General features: G+C 44.1%; 1 protein-coding gene across 2 annotated transcripts in view; it reads right to left on the reverse strand.

Moving 5' to 3' along the window:
- The window catches only part of znf407 (zinc finger protein 407), a 213,775-nt gene that overhangs the window by 105,957 nt on the left and 90,130 nt on the right, over positions 1-17,688 (reverse strand). The window lies entirely within an intron of this gene.

A 17,688-nucleotide genomic window follows, 5' to 3' on the forward strand; every position in this document is an offset into this window, starting at 1 on the left:
GAGGATGAAAGGGGAGAGGAACGAGGAGGGGGGGAGAAAAAAAGAATAGTTATTTACTGATCCACAGCTGGCGTAAAACGCTAGAAAATCTACCCGAAGATGAAGGATATAGAGGGTGCTGCCTGCTCACACACACACACACACACACACACACACACACACACACACACACACACACACACACACACACACACACACACACACACACACACACACACACACACACACATAAAGTAACACGTTGCGTGCAGTTGGCTGCTGGTGTGTCATGTCTGTATAAGCAGGCATTGATTTTTCTGTCCTGGCCTGCCACCTCCACCATTTATTCTCTGCTTTGCACCAGGACCCAGAGGACTAGAGAAATTCTGTTACAGTCTACACACACACACACACGCAAACACACACACACACACACACACCCTGCAGGGCCATTGGGGAGAATAGAGTTCACCTGTCCAGTGTCCCCGACCACTTAGCCAGGGCTAAATGAACAGTTAGCAACATTTTACCTCCCGCTTCTCTCCTAAGGCTCTTGTGTCAGAGCTTCCTTTCCCCAGAAAAACTTCTCCTTTCATCTCCAACATCAGTAATCCTCCAGCGCTAGATTGTCAGTTCATGATTTATTGTTTGGTGTTTGTAATTTCCTTGTATGATTCTCGGGGCCTCTTTAAATAATCAGCGTAAAAGCTGTGAATATGCATGCCATTCTGTCGTTTCTCTGGACATCTGTCTATTCATCACGCCTACAGACCAACAAAAGCTGTTTTCATGTTGCTGTTTGTTTTTTATTTTTAATCAGGGTGTAGGACGTTTGCACCTATATTCATCTGCTGCATTATTTGGCTTCAGCAAACACAGAAGACAATAGAAAATGCCTGTGCTGGAATTAATCTTTACCCCCGTGCAATAATTTAGGCGCAGGATGACTAATGTGCGAGTCATAAACAAATGAAGTCGGGTTTTGGGGGAGCATTCGTCTTGCAGCGAGGGCCATGTTATTTTAGGGAGGACGGCTGTCTTTAAGTCCTGATTGTGTCGCTTAATCCCCGCGGTATCTGTTTCATAGCGAGCAGCATGACACTCACCTGAACAAATAATGACTCCGAGCAGCATGTAGCATGTGTCTGAATCAATAATTCAAACTCATACATCTTTCTTACTGGAAGGGAGGGAGGGAGGGAGGGGAGTTAAGGATGGGGAGGCGAAGGAAAGGAGAGATAGAGAGGAGGATGTGTCGTGGCTTTTTGCGTTAATCTATATGTTCCGTAAAAATGAATCTAAACGTGATACAAATGTCCCCGCGCTCCAGTGAAAGGGCGCCTTTATCGCCTGGATTGAAGTTCAAATGTTAAACCTCATTTTTCTTTCCTCACTCTCGTGTTTTGACTTTATTTGACCAGCAGATGTTTGTCTGCATCCCCTTCCCTCTGCGGCGTCCCCGGTGGTATTTATAGAAGCGCTCGTCGCCCGCGCCACCATGGATGAGGTAAATAAGATGAGTGAAGAGATGCTATCTTTTATTGTAAGCATTATGCACAACACTCCTGCTTTACGAGCTAAATGGGCCGTTGTTTATCGCGGGGTGTAATCGCAGAGTCAGGCAGGCGGGCCTTGACGTGGGCAAGGTAAGATGGAGAGGAAAAAAAAAAGCCAGGAGGAGAGAAGATGGAGAAGTCGGGGCTGGCAGAGTCGGTGGGGTTTTTGTAAGGATGAGAGGAAGGTTTGTGTCTGTTCTTATGGGATGAGATGGAGCGCTTTGATCTTGTCCCTGCATGCCAGATCCCGTCACGATCCACCGACTCTCCCATACATATGCATACTGCCTCTAAACAGCCAGGCACCATGCAAAACGCACTGAAGGTGGGAGGCAGATGGGGGAAGGACAGAGACGGAGAGGGGGAGTGAGTGCCCGAAGCATGGGGGGGGGGGGGGGGGGGCAGGACAGAAGAACTAGTGGGTTTTCTCCATTTGAAATATGAGAATCAATTTTTTAAAAAACAACTAAATAAGATTGGAAAGTCCTCCCTCGGAGAGCAGAGCAGACCAGCGCGGTCACCATAAGTTATGGAGCTCATGGGAGGGGCTTTAGAGAGGCCGAACCACCACAACTCCACTCCATAGTTAATGAAAAGACTGTCCTCCATCTAAATAATACTCAGATTTGTTGTCACCTCGGTTTTTATTATCGGTTTATTCCATCTGACAGTGGCCTTTATTGTGCCTGAGTGGCTGAGTGCAGGGCCGGAGACGTGTGACAGCATCAAGCTCATTCAGAATAAGTTCAACTGTGATTGGTTTTAACCACAGAGAAAATAAGTCAGTGCTCAACATTTTCATGATTTTCAACAATTTTCTCTCACCAAACTACACCTTTACACTTAGCCACGCCCCCTTAAAGTAGCAGACCCAAAGAGGGATACGGTACCTCAGTACAGCCCGCGTACGCAGACTCAAAGAAAAACAAACAGCTGCTTTGTGGAGTCTTGATCAAGAGTTTGTGAAATGTTAAAATCCAAAGTTTTCATTTGGATTTGGAATTCCGACAGATCCTGGATGAAACAGAGAAGCTGAACTCCAGCCATAGGTGACATTTAAAGACAAATGATGTTGCTGTGTGTGTGTGTGTGTGTGTGTGTGTGTGTGCGTGCGTGCGTGCGTGCGTGCGTGCGTGCGTGTGTGTGTGTGTGTGTGTGTGTGTGTGCGTGCGTGCGTGCGTGCGTGCGTGCGTGTGTGTGTTGGGGACTTTACTGAGTTTGACTGTAAGTTCATTGTGAAAAAGTTAACAGCCATGGTCACAAACATTCAGTCAGAATAAAAGCAATAAATAAATGTAAACAGTCATATTCATTTATTGAAGTAAATGAAATATCTGCACACCTATGTCAAATTACATTGTGGTAGTGACAGTCCACACACTGCTAATACTTTTTCTAAATGTAAAACTGATATTTTTTCTCCTTTTGTAGGAAGAAAACATTATTTGTTTGTCCAGAAATGGTTTCCAATTTTCCCAAAATATCTTCTATTGTACAAGTCTGTGGTGTATTCAAACATGTCCTTGCTTTCCGGATATACGTTAGGTCTACGTAACAATAAAAGCCCTCGATGGCTGCTTTCCTTTGTGTTTTAGAAGCTTCTCTCTTCCAGCACATCGGGTTTGAACGGATGGTTAACAAGCCTCTGACATGCTGAACGTGTAACCAAACGACTGAATCAGGAGTGTTGGAGAAAGGAAACGACTAAAACATGCAGGATGGTGGCCCTTAAGGACCAAGATTAGACACGGATGCTCTAAGTGATGAAGACGCTGTAGATTTGGGTCTATATCACACATAAAAATAAAACTTCTTATAAAAATCAGCTTGCTGTTTCTTGTGTGATTATTCTGATTTGTATAAAGATTTTATAACTGGCCACAATATTTAACACACAGTTATAAATCCTTACAAAGGCATGAAGGCACAGATGAATCAGAGTTTGTGTGAATTAGATGAATGTACTTCAGTGACCTACTAATGCATCATAATAACGTGACCGTAGTCATGTTGTTTGTGCTGTTGAGTTTACAATTCATCTTATTTGAGGGACAAATACATAAAAAAATAAGCAAAAACTGCAACAAAAAAGTCAGAAATAAACTATTTTAGAATTGTTTCTTTATTTTAATTGTTTTTATTTTTGTGAAGAATGGATCAGCTAAGAGGATGTTGCCTTGCTTGTTTCTGACGGCAGAGCCGGGCGACCTGATTGACACGGAGAGCAGATGAATTCAGGAACAGGCTGAACACGGAGGAAGCTGCGTGCTGCTGTATCTATGCCCATCTTCATTACCATATTTATCCTGTGGTGTGATCCTGCCTCTGTTCAGCCATGGGGGGGGGGGGGGGGGCTACTGTCAGAGCATCACAGGCCATCGTGGGCTTTAATGGTGATGGAGATCCCTCAGGAGGAGCCGCTGCACCTCTAACAGGGGCTGACTCATTACCACACACTTACTATCGCCCCCAAGTGGTGAGGCTGTGTTTCCGCTGAGGGGACCTGGCATGATGTGTGTTTATAGTAAACTCTAACTATGTAACCAAGCATCAGCAGGTCGGAATGTCCAGTTCTGACTTGATTAAAAGCAAAAGAGGGATCGGATGTTTGCTCCGAATCCCTGGATTAAAAAATGGGAAGTTATAATGAGGCCTGATTGACACCCACTCCTCCCCAGATTACAAGTATTTCTTTTTTAACTGACTAAATATATTTTGATGATTGGAGGTTTCTCTGGTCCTCTACGACGTGCTGGCCGGCCGCGGCGAGAGGAAATCGTGTGCGATGCTCTGGCGCTGTAGCACAAAGACAGAAGAGGGAGAGGCCGACGCTCGCCTCAAGCCAAACTGACACAAACAGACAACTTCAAAGTGAAGACTGTTGTTTATTTGGCGAAGGGAAAGGCGGGGAAAGAGGGAGGGAGGAAAAAAGGGAAAATTTATCTGATATGCAACTGTCAGGAGAGCATTTTCACATGTAAAATAGGGAGGGAGAGAGATTACCTAGAGGGGGGAACATGACAGCATTCACTAGGGTCAGGATGGATCATCATCTTCAGCCCCCTGCTCCTCCTCCTCCTCCTCCTTCTCTCTCTCTCTCTCTCTCTCTCTCTCTCTCTCTCTCTCTCTCTCTCTCTCTCTCTCTCTCTCTCTCTCTCTCTCTCTCGCTCTCTCTCTCTCGCTCTCTCTCTCTCGCTCTCTCTCTCTCGCTCTCTCTCTCTCTCTCTCTCTCTCTCTCTCTCTCTCTCTCTCTCTCTCCATTGCTCTAACTTTATCTCCCCATTTCCCTCCCTCCCTCCTTCCTTCCGCTTTCCCCTGCTTTTTCCCCTCATCCTGTTTTCAGACTCCATCACTCTGCACTTCGACAACCCGGCAGCTTAAATCCAGACTAAATTAGCTGAATGAAGATTAAATCATTTGGCCCTGAGCTCTCTGAGATATTAGGAGGAAGACTGAGTAAGCCTTAAATGTTGTCTGACTGGTTTGGACCTCTGCATGTGTCTGAGGAGAGCCTCTTCCTTCAATAGCAGTCAATAGAAACCCGATTAGAGGAGGGGCTGTTGTGTAAAAAATGGGCAAACGATTACATTTCTGGGACAAGTGTTTCCTAAATACAGTCACCGGCTTCGTTAGTTTTCGTTTGCGGGCACAACGCTGACTGACGACAGGCTCGTCTGAGGGCTGAGATATCGAGGAGGGCAACATCATTGCTCACGCTGCTTAGGAGTGCTTCAGGAAGAGCTGCAGCCAGATCAGTTTCTGCTTTAACATCCGAGTGACCAGACATCCATCCCAGACCTGCTGCACACAAGCAGCTGGCAGGGACGAAAAAAGAAGAGCGACCCCTCAGGAGAGTGTCTAAACCCAAGGTATAGCTCACAGAAACCAGCGGGAACAAACAGCTGAAGCTTCCACGGAGAGGCCACGCACGTCTGCAAAGGATCACAGACGAACCTCCTCCGAGATGAACGCTGCAGCACATGACTGCAGTATAAACACAGGCACTCAACAGAGATGCTGGTGCTGATTTATGTTTACCTTCAATCCCGGGAGAAAGGGGAGGAGGGGGGGTGAAAGAAAAGATAATGAAATAAATAATAAAAGACCAAGCCCATCAGATAAGCTCCTGTTTATCCCGCTGTAGGGCAAATACAAATTGTCAATTTAATGAACACGGTGGACGTGATGAAAGCGGGGTGAAGGGGCCTCCTGCCTGACAAACAATCAGGAAATGTTATCTTAATATTGTTGCGCTGTTATTCAGCCCATAACTTAGAGGGTGTGTGTGGGGGGTGCTGAGGGGAGAGGGGATACGAGGGGGGAGACACAAAGGCCAGGTCCCTCTGTGGTGGCCGTTATTGCCTGGTTTTATTGTGCACCATAGCTCAACGGTCCCAAAACACACACACACACACACACACACACACACACACACACACCTAAAAACGACCCTCAGAAGCTGCGCGCGCACACACACACACACACACACACACACACAACCCCCACCCCACTCCAGCAAAGGCCCAAGCCACAGCGATAAGGATGTTAGTTTTTCAAAGTAAAAGACCAGAAAGCAGCAACCCGAATCTCCTTTGAGTTCCTGTTTCCAGGCTCACCTAAAACCTTAGGAGTCTTTGCAGATATTAGACAATTACTCAGAATGTTTCAGAGGAATGCTCGCAAATCCAAAATGTTACCTCTGTAATCAGCTCAAATCTGATTTATGGGATGTGCTGTGGTCAAACGCCTTTAAACGACACTTTAAAACGCGTCCAGATGTTTCGCAGCTCAAACGGTTTTTCACAAGTCTTGAATTTAAAGCACGGCAATCCACGCGGCCTCCAAAATTAACTATTATCTCCGTTTTTATATATTGCCAGTACTAAATTGCGTCGGGAAGACTTACTATCAATATGAGTATCTGCAACAATAACTCAGCTGCAGTGCTGCAGACAGGATGCTCTTTATCAGGCTTCTGATAGGCCTTAAATACAGCACAAGGCAGCCATATCAGAGCTTTTTCTCTCTAATATCAAGCCGCATTAGCACCTCGTAAATCAAATTACACTCCTAGAATTTCATTAGGCTCACCTGCCAGCGCTGCTGTGCTGCAGAAATATTTATGTTTTTACGCTGCAATTGTGCGCTCTCAGGTACACAAAAGAGAAGTAATGGGAAAGGGGGGGTCTGATGGGGCGGCGGGTGATAAACCTAATTATCTTTTAAGAATACAGAGAAAATGTGTCATAAATTGTGGCGATCCTGAGGAGAAGTGGCGGCTTCGGAGCCTGCGAGTTGGGGGGACGAGTCGGTGCTGCGGTTTAGCGTCTTTAACCGAGGCTAAACTGCCACAATCCAATTATCAGCTTCCCCAAATTCACTCCAAACAGAAATCAAACAGGGTGATGTATGACAACAATCAGAGGGCCCTCGACGACCGGCTAATCTGATCAAACCAAAGCACGAGCACGAATAGTGAAAATACTTGTTCAAACTGAATCCAAAATGTAATGATAGGAGTCTGTCTTTATTATTTAATTACTTCAGAAGAATTCCCCATTTCCATTTGTTTCTTTACTGTTTGCTGTGTAATCGGCACCGCGAGCACCGTTCCCCGCCCGTACGGAGAGATCTGAACCGCGGTGTGCACGGATGTGGGTTTTGATTAGACACAAAGGAAAATGACTGAGCCAGTGACCATAACGACAGCCACTTAATAAAAGGTACAGTCCATACATCAAGGAGCATCTAGTTGTAAATCATTCAGGCCTGTAATGACGCGCGTCCCTGTCCTATTACTGAGACCCTAACGGGCCACTCATATTTACTCGCCAGGCGCCAATATCATTTTAGATAACAAGCTTTGTTCTTTATCTAATTAACAAAGATGGTTGTTTTCTCCTTCCTGTCACTGAAATTCACTTTAGTGTCACTTATGGACACTTTATCAAAGCTGCTTTATGGCTTGACCAGTTAAAGTGAACCAGTGCAACTAAAACGCTGCTAATCCAGGATTGTGAGTGTAAGTGTGTGTGTGCGTGCGTGCGTGTGTGTGTGTGTGCGTGTGTGCGTGCATGTGTGTGTGTGAGTGTGTGTGTGCGTGTGCGCGCGTGTGTGTGTGTGTGTGTGTGTGTGTTGTGCTCCAGTGAGCAGAAGTAAACCAGGTCCATTCTCTCTCTTATTACTGGAATTGTAATTCAATGATCACCTTAGATCACACGTGTGCCATAAATCAGATAGGCTTGACAGAGGATGAAAAATTGTATTAATAATGTGAAACTTATTATACAGTCCCAAATGCTCCCTTGATAAATGACATTGTTTGGGCCTGACAATGATTGCATTTAAAACATTATTTCTTTCTGCTGGTGTGTACGGGAGTGAGCGTGCGCTGCTGGACACGACCGCGGCTTGTAGGGTGGGCAGGACAGAGGTGGGGTTTCCGAGCCTCATAAAATATTCAAGATGTTTCCCAACATCCTCTCTTGAGTCAGTGGGCAGGCAATGGTTGTGGTGGTGAGGGTATAAAATCTGTGTGTGTGCGTGTGTGTGTGTGTGTGTGTGGCCATCTGAAGTCAAATGGCTGGTGGCTGACCGCAGCGTAAACACCCGAGCTCACAAACCACAAAAAGGGTGCTGCACACATCTTCAAGTCATAAAGCTGCATCATTATCAACAGCAGTCGAAGTCAGACTTCAGCAAACTTGACGAAGTGCAGAAAGGGAACGGTTGATTATTGATGTTTATTATAGCCTTTTTTAAACTAAATTCTCTATTTTTCTTCATAACTCAATTTATACAAGAATGCCACGATGAGAAAATATAGTCTAGACCTGGTTTGAGCAAGAGCCAAAAACCAGTGGAGACGAGCCAAAAACGACAATGTCTGTACTATTTCGTCTTTTCTTTGAAACTTCCAATCAAAACAAGCTGAACTGTAAAGATTTTTACTGCGAGTCCCATCTCCATTCACCTACATGGAAACACAAATCAGGGACGAATCACGTTGTTTTGCTGATGTGGATCTCGTTAGTTAGTGTTGCTGCCGTGCAGTGCTTAGACTGAGACAGCAACCTTAGCCTGCCTGGAAGTGCAGCTGTAAATCTTAAACCAGCTCAAGTGTGTTTAAAAGAGACATATTACCTGTTAAATGTTCACTTCAGTCAGATAAGAATTCACATAAGTCGTGTTGCTGTTTAATTTTTGAGGCAAAAAAAATTGAGTCATTCCTACTTTCTACTGGACGCATCAGCAGCACGAAACGTGGGGGCGTTGATTCAAACCAGCCGCGACGCAGACATTTTCAGACGCGTCCCAGAAGCATCTAGCCACACCGCATCACTAACAATAAGATCGGATTCTATTTTTGCAGCAAACCGCTTCTGGGCCACGTCGATTTCCACAGTTATTATAGGGCTAGACAGGAAATCACAAACAGTTTCAGCGTAACGCCTACTGCGCACTGGAAGCAAACGTGTCGCATAACGGTTTACTCGCGACAACCACTGCACTGATGTGAACACTGGGGGAGTCTCTGCAGCAAAGCGGCTTCTCTGCCGTGTTCCTTGCTCGACTCGCAAGATCACACGATCACTCGAGACTTCAAAGATTATGGTTTGCTTATGCAATCTGCCATTAAACCAAAAGGAAGAAAGTCACGTTTGATATCGCTGTTTGATGTCATAAATGATGTAGCTCCTCTCCACCGCCAGGATTAAAGCCATGAAAACACACCGCTTTACTTCTGGAACGATGCTGTGAGTAAATAAACCGTTAGGTCGCAAGTTAGCTTCATATATATGAAATTGCATCGCTGCAGTACTTTCATTTTGAAGATTACCAGGGATTTTACACTGAAGCCATGTGTGATTTCATGTCTAGCCCTATGTTGATTGCAGTAATTGACGCATCCCAGAAGCGGCAGAAGCGGCTTGCGTAAAAACTAGAACCCGATCCTTTAGTGGCGCGGGGCGCCGCTTCTGGTGTGCTTCTGGAAATTGCCGCGTTGCGGCTGGTTTGTTATACTCCATAGACTATAATGGATTATATTTGAAGCGGTGCCTTTTCGCTGCCGTTCCATACCGCTTTTGCTTCCAGTGTGCAGTAGGGGTTATACTGCCGGTGGTTTTCAAAATGAAAGACTATTGTAGCAATACAATTTCATGTAAATTACATTAACATTTTATTTACTCCCAGCATTATTTGAGAAGTCCAACCATGTGGTTTTTATTGCTTTAATCTTGGCAGTGGAGCGGCACAACATCCTATACGACATCAAACAGTGATATTAAACATGATTTCCTTCTTTTTGGTTGAATGGCGAATAGCACAAACACACCATGATTTTTGAAGTGTTGATGGATTTTGTGATCTCGTAAGGCCAACGAGGAGAAAAGCAGAAAAGCTGATCTATGACTGAGATTCTCCCCATGTGTAATGGCACGCAGCGAAACTCACGAGTAAACCGTTCCACTGCTGTTCCGCGACGCCGATGCCTCCAGTGTGAAGAAGGGGTCAGTCTCATACAAGTAAAGATTCATTACTTTGTTTTGAGAGCAGATACCATTTTCTGAGAATTGTGCATCTATTAGCTACCAATGCTGATTTAGGCAGATAGGGATTTATGTCAAATAAAAAAAAAAGCTTTAATTTACAAAACTCTTGCAATTAACAGAGATTACGATACTAGAAGTAAAAACATCTATAAGGATCGAGATTTAGAGCTAAGCGAGAGTGTGTTCGTAAACCTAGAAAATGTCTGACTTTTAAAAGCTGCTTGGCAATGGTGAGTGCACAAACATTGTGAGTTTATAGTTTGAGACTAGATGATGAGACTGATGCATCTCTACCCACTGAGCATTGACTGTTGTTAGATTGTGGACAATGCTTGCAATGGAGTTTCTAAAATGTCTCAAAAAGGGCCCTTACTGTCCTTGCAAACAAACTGAGACTTTATAAGAACTTCTCAAGACTAAATTGCAACATAAAAGAGCCCTGACCACAATTACATCATAAGCCCATAATGACCAGGCCAAGCTTTCGTGCAAAACGTATCAAATGCACTGATTTGGTGATTCAGTAAAAATTTGCATGTTCTCATACAATTTGGTGTCCCCAACAGTTGCAGCTCTGAGTGATTTAGGGTTAAGCAGGGTATCAAGTGATCTGTGTAAATTGTGAAACTACCTGTAAGATATTTTTGCTCATGAAGAGTTTTTCAGCTCAGAGTTCAAAGAAAGTCTAATTAAGTGTGTGTGACACCAAGACCCAGACGGGTCCCTCCCTGTTAGACTTGACTTTATCCTGACCGGCCATGTACACGTCCTCTACTGTACCGTGTAGGCGACCGACCCCCTCCTCCCTTTACTGATCTTATTACACCCCCTCACACCCCCACACTCTTCTTTCTCTTCTCCTCCTCCTCATCTCCACAAATGACCATGATGGGAGGCCATTCATCTCACTCCTTCGGCCGCCACAATGAAATAAATCAAGAATTTTCCCTCCAAATATAACAATATTTGTATTTGGGGTGGGGCAGACGTAATTGATGACTGCGACCATGCTAATTAAAAACGGCGGAGGTTTCATTAATCTTGGTCATTGCTTACGCGGGGGTGAGGAGGGTGGGGGTTAGCAGAGAAGCCGATACAGCAGTAGTTGGACAAGAGGGACAGGGCCGCCTCCATCGTCCTCATCGCTCAGGTGATTTGAGCCATTGTCGAGTGTATTAGCAACACAAAGTTAATGTGAAAGGGCCATTAATAATAACAAAAGTACAGATTGGGTCTCTCAAGTGTCCTGCCAGCGTACCACAACCAAACCAAACACGACAATACAACCAACAATCACATTTGTTTACTGTTCTGTCCTGGCTGGAAAAATTAATTGCTTTTCTGACTCGGCTCTGTAGGAACTTGATTTGTTTTAATCCCCTAACGCACACAAACACAGGTATATGCTGCTTTTAACAATTAATCACCAAAGTAGGTAATTTACCTGCATGAACGCACTTTCTGTAACTAGACTGAGCCACACAGGCCTGCCACAAACTAGACATTTGGAAGCAAAACTCTGAATACAACACATGGCACCTGGAGATGATAAAACAGTCATATTTTCATCTTTTTGCCATTACAGCAGAGACAATTTACTAACCAGCACATAACAACGGCACATACGAGTACCATCATCACTCCCTGATGGCTTCATCGTGTTAATGCACAACTTTAGCTTCTCCACAACGACTCTGCTGCAGAATAATGGCTAGCCTGCATCTGGCGGAGGCAGTGCAAGGCGGTGTGTGAAGCGCTGAGCGAAACAGAGACACAAAGAAAAAGAGAAAGAATTAAATTGAGTGAAAGAGGTAGGTAGGTGGGGTGGAAGCAGTAGCAAATGGTGCCACGCTGCCATAAACAAGCTTTATGAAAAGACGGGAGACGTTTATTTAATCATGGAATACCTGAGGAATCGCAATGACACACACACTTTGTCCCATTATTGTTAGCCCATAAATTTAACCGCTTTACCCAAATGAGGAAGAACCCGATGCAGCCGCGGAAGACGACGTGGGGAAGCAGGTGAATTTATGTATAAGTGTGTTTGTGAAGTGGACTGTCGTAGCTACTGTACAGTGTGTGCGTGTGTGTGTGTGTGTTGTTTCATATGAACAGTCATAACTACTATATATGCGCACATGGAAAATAATAGACTCAGAGACAATATCACAAACTCACGTGTATGTTTTATTACTCCTTTCTTATAGAAATTGTTTGTAATAATGTTTGAATTTTGAACACTTTAATCCTCCTTTCCTCTCAGACCAGATGAAAGAATTTCATAACGTAAGAAGTGTTAGAGTTCCTCTAAGGACATATATGTTTTATATTTGCAATAAAGTGAAAAGCAACCTCTGCACCCAACAGGATTCATTGGACATGTGAGGACGTACACATCTGCATGGTCCGCACACACAGGACTGCACAACAAGCCACAACACGGTAAAAAAAAGGTTTTCATAAACACACAAGTACGATTGGTCTGCATGTGTGATTTTGTGTGTGTAAGCAAACGTCCACAGACTCACACTGTGCTGGGTCAGAGGGACAGCAGTAGCTCAGAGCCAGCTGTGACCTGCCGGTCCAGGTGCTCAGGAAAACTGCTGTTAACGGCCACGATTGATGATCTAATCAAGCTGTCACCACGGCGACGTGCTGCAAGGGAAGGAGTGGTGCTGTTGGTGAATGTGTGTGTGTGTGTGTGTGTAGGAAGGGGAGGGAATAGCAGTAGGGGTGTGAGCAGGTGGGGTAGGGGTGTATGCAAGAGACCTTGTGCATGCTTACTGTTAGCCCAAATTGAGAGTGACAGTCTCAATAGTGAAAAGGCCTCTTTTTTCCACTGCTAAGTAGTGGAGGAAACAACTCCAGAGGTCTTCCGGAGGATGTCACGTAATCAAGGGAGATACGCCCCACCCAAACACGCCATCTCACCCCCCACTACCCAAACACTGAGACTTGGACACCCCAGATGAAGCAGAGTTTAGGAGGCCTTGAGATCACGGATGATGTGGAGCAGCGCCAGAGCTACAGATCACACAAAAGAACTTTTTACTGGTGCTTGAGACGACCAGATTCATGCACGAATAACCTCAGACATTATGAGACCAGCGGTCTTATTTTTAATTGGAAACACTTTTACACAAAGATAAAAACCAATATGAAACGTGGCAATTAAACTGTTGTTCTATTCAATAAATTCTACATAACACAACGTTTGCAGATGACCCCTTGGAGGTCCTTACACTGTCCTGTTTATGGTCCTCAGACCTAAAGATGAAAAACAAGGGTTTAAACTACATATAGGAATCTTCTGTGATGTGAACACACACACATCTCACAGGGGCACAGCCAATACACGGGTCTTTTATTTGTGGTAGTAAAAGATTTCATGAGAAAGCGAGAAATGTTATGGAGTAAAAATGAAAAAAAAATTCACAAAGTTACTAAAGAGGTTTCTAAATTACACCTTTTAAAGAGATTTTAACATGAGCTTCTGTGAAAAAGTTCTAATTAATATAAATATCAACATCATATTATAGAACGCACAATGCATTCAGGGCTCAAGTCATGCAATAGTTTATTATTAACAGCAGCATATCGATTTATCAAATAATTTTAAAGGGGCATGAAGTGAGAATGACATTCTGCGGACAAATGCAGGTACTGCAGTCCATGTGTCAAAATAAACAAGTCCTTTCTCAGACACACCCCCACTCCCCATTCGTGAGTTTCAGCACCAGAAGATTCTAGATGACGCGTGAAGACGAGTAATATACAGTATGTCGAGAAGTAGATGAATACTTTCTACTGTAATATAGAGTTTTCGGTAATGGAAAAGAGTAGGTTGAGATTTTTGGAGATTTAGATTTTTTTAGCTGAATATATATATATATATATATATATATATATATATATATATATATATATATATATATATACATGGACGTAATTTTCACTTTAGAAGTGGGGGGGGACACGGGTGTGTGTGTGTGTGGGGGGGGGTATCTTTACAGTATGCTCTAATGGGAAACAGACTTCAACACAAACAGTTGTTTTCCACTTGGTCCTAGAGCTCAACCAGTGTCAATTTAACATAGCGTAATATTGTTTTTGGATGGTAAAAAGTGCAGGGGTCAAAACTTGACTTTGGAAAAAGTGGGGGGGGGGGGACATGTCCCCCCTGACCCCACCCAAAATTACGTCCATGTATATATATATTTATTTTTTATTTTTTTTTACTAATTCATCGTTAGCATTGTTAGCTCAATATAAGCCTCTAGCATTCGTCGCTGTATTTTGAAATAAAAAATGCCGTGGCTTCTTATGAGTATGATAAATAACGTCAGCGTTGCTCCTTATATGCTAGTGCTTTTAGCTGGCTGAAATTGAATTACAAATGCCAGCGCAGACTTGGTAACCTGAGCCTTGGTCAACACATGACTGGCTCTGGAACCAGGAAGTATAGGGAGCCTAAGTCTCCTCCCTTTCTGGTCATCTCCTGGGTCCCCAGAAGAACAAAAATACGAATGCAAGTCAACGGGGCTATAAGAGCTATTTTCTAATCTGCACCATACGTGCTTTCTTAGCATCAGAATGTGTCTCTGAAATTCATGGACATCAAATGTGAAACCCATGGCACATAGCAAACGGGATTAGAAAATAGCATGTTTAGCCCCATTGACTTGCATTCAACTTTTCACTCTTCCATTCGTCCAGAAGAAGGTGGGCGTGACTTAAGCTTGATTCATGCTTCTCCGTCTGTGTCAGTGCAGAGACACGCAACGCCACGCCCGCAAGGACGGACGGAGTCGAGCTCTCTTTTCTAAACATCCTTCCGTCGAGACGGACAATGCAAGCTTGTGATTGGTCAGGACGCCGCTGTCGTCTACCCCACCGCCATTGCGCCCTCAAAAACAAAAATAGAGCCGAGGATAACTAGCAGCAGACACAGAGCAGTTTGAAGAGTACCTCGCGAAAAAACTCTAAAAATATGAAGGTTTAATTCCCCGTGACTGGAGGAGTGAAAGATGCGCAGAAAGCGTTTTATTTGTGGACGGAAATGACGGGAAACGTGGGTTTAGAGGTGGCGAGCGCATGAAGAGGTGGAGGAGGATGAGAGACAAATGTGTCTGTTAAAAAAGTCTCTTATATACAAAAAACACAATATAAACACACTATCTTGGACCAGATACATGACAGGATACCACAGAACAGCGCTACGCCCTCTGTTGTCCTGGTGGGGAATTGCTTTGCAACACTCTCCAGGAGACGGAGAAGTATGAGAGCAAAACATCTCCGTCCGTGCGTGCGTGTCTCTCCCTTTTGGAGCTGACGGAGATACATGAATCAGGTTTTAGGCTCCCTACTGAGGTGGGACAGATTGTAAACAGTAGTTACGTACCTCTTTGGCCTTTCTAAAAGGAGAAAAACGAACATTCAGTGTAACCTTTCTTCCAACATGTTTGAGACTTTAAACTGTTTTGTGATCATTTCACTGTAAAATGTGTCCTTGTTGTACCTTTACATGTACTGGGAAAAATATCTTTACCACCAAGTTTTACAATATTATGAAGCAAGAAAAACTCCAAGCATATGTATTAACATCTAGTTTATATCAAAACACCTAAATGAGACTTTATGAAGGATCGTTTTAAACTGACCCAAGGGTGTAATAATGGGCATGCATGTGTCTTTTTAAAATTGCATCCAGTATAATCTGCTGTTGGAGTTTTTAAGAAGCTAAACAGAGTGACTGAAACCTAGCTTCGTAATGCTCCAGAAGGAGAATGCGATCATATTTCTTTGGTTTGCAACAAAACAAAATAAATTAAGCTGCTCTACATTTAGCTGTAAAGAGAAAAGTTCAGGAAGTTGTCTGATTTAATAGCGGCCTTGTTGATTGCTGCCTGTTCTGTGTGTGTGTGTTAATCACCTTCCCCAGGATATATCCAGGACTGCCGCTTGCCCGTCCAGCTCGCATTAATTTAATCGCTGCTCAGCTAATTCATTGATTAATTGGTTCATTAGTGATGCCTGGCAACATCCATTTCTGCTATGACAGTCTGATGTTTCAATAAGGAAGAAAAACAGGCAGGCAACAGCCCAGTTTTTCCACTGTCCCACTGCGCATAATGTCCAACTTCTGTCGACAGTTAGCTGTGCAATTGTGTCGTAGTGTAACCAGCTGGTTTTGTGCCACAGGATGAATATGAAGGTGAACCGTGCACATCCTCTGTTGTTGTCTGGTTGAGTAATGTCACTTTGGCTTCAGTAGAGGGTGACATCATTCTGAGGTGGAATTAAAAAAAAGAAAAGCCTTCAGAAGCTGGTGGGACTGTTGAAGCTGCACCATCCAGATGAGGTAGAGAAGACGAACTACTGTAGCAGATTTATTCCACAAGTCAAGGTCACATTGTGATGACGTGAATAGTGGCTTCCAACTCTGGGACGAGCTGTCGACTGCTGACCAACATTACTGTTAGTAATAGGAGCCGATACGACCCTGGTGCACCCTACAACGCAGAGCTGGGTCTCACAGCGACCAACAATAACACACCGCCGATGTGAAATCACCGGCTAAATGAGATGACCAGAATACAACCTCTGACTTTAACTCCAAGACAGATTTATAATTGGCATTTTGTCACAGGTGCTGTTCCCAAGCACTGGCACTGCAGCGATTTACCTAATCCTCCACTAGAGAGGAGTTTAGTTTTAAGTGTGTCAGCTTCCAGAGAGGCAACACGCCTCTCACACACACACACACACACACACACACACACACACACACACACACACACACACACACACACACACACACACACACACACACACCCACACCCACACACACACATACACACACACACACACAAACACACACACACAGTTCCAACACCATATGCCCATGACAAGTGCATAAAAATCGTTCCCGAGAGTTAGCACAAGCCAACCCATAAAAACTTAATGCACCTAATTTTCCAGTAATCAAACTTTTATAGACTCCAATGGCTTTTAAACTAACAAATTTTAATTATCACTTAATTTTAACAGCAATATTAACGCAGTCCCTCATTTTGCAAGTGTTCATTCTCCATGAAATATTGCGTGGGGTAAACAGGGAGGCGCCGTCCGCTGGCTCCCATTCAAACAAGCAGCCAGCAAACACAAAAGGTGAGCTAGAGGTCTGAGGCCTTGCCAGCACCAGGCTGGGACGACGCGGCTGCAGGGACCTCTGGGAAAAGGGAAGAAATCCGCTTCCTGGCACGTCTGGGTCAGGTTTTATTTTCAGATTCTGCCTTCTTGAGCTCTAAATTGCATTTAGATACACTTGCAGGATTTTTTTCTGGGTGTTATGTTGCTGCACAGCCACACAGGATGTTAGTGACTGCTGCCCTTGGGTGGCTGAGAACTAGGCCTTTACCACCCAACACCGCGCCAGAGAGACAAAGTGCTGACACAGGCAGATAAGAGAAGGAAGAAAAGGAAAGATTAAAGAGCAGATTCATTATCAATAATTAAGGGAAAGGATTTATAATAATGAATTAGGAGTTGCCTTTATCTTCCCTTTATCTCCCCATCACACTGCTGACACGCGC

Source organism: Nothobranchius furzeri, chromosome 5, assembly GCF_043380555.1.
Source record: "Nothobranchius furzeri strain GRZ-AD chromosome 5, NfurGRZ-RIMD1, whole genome shotgun sequence".
In the NCBI taxonomy this organism is placed as follows: domain Eukaryota; kingdom Metazoa; phylum Chordata; class Actinopteri; order Cyprinodontiformes; family Nothobranchiidae; genus Nothobranchius; species Nothobranchius furzeri.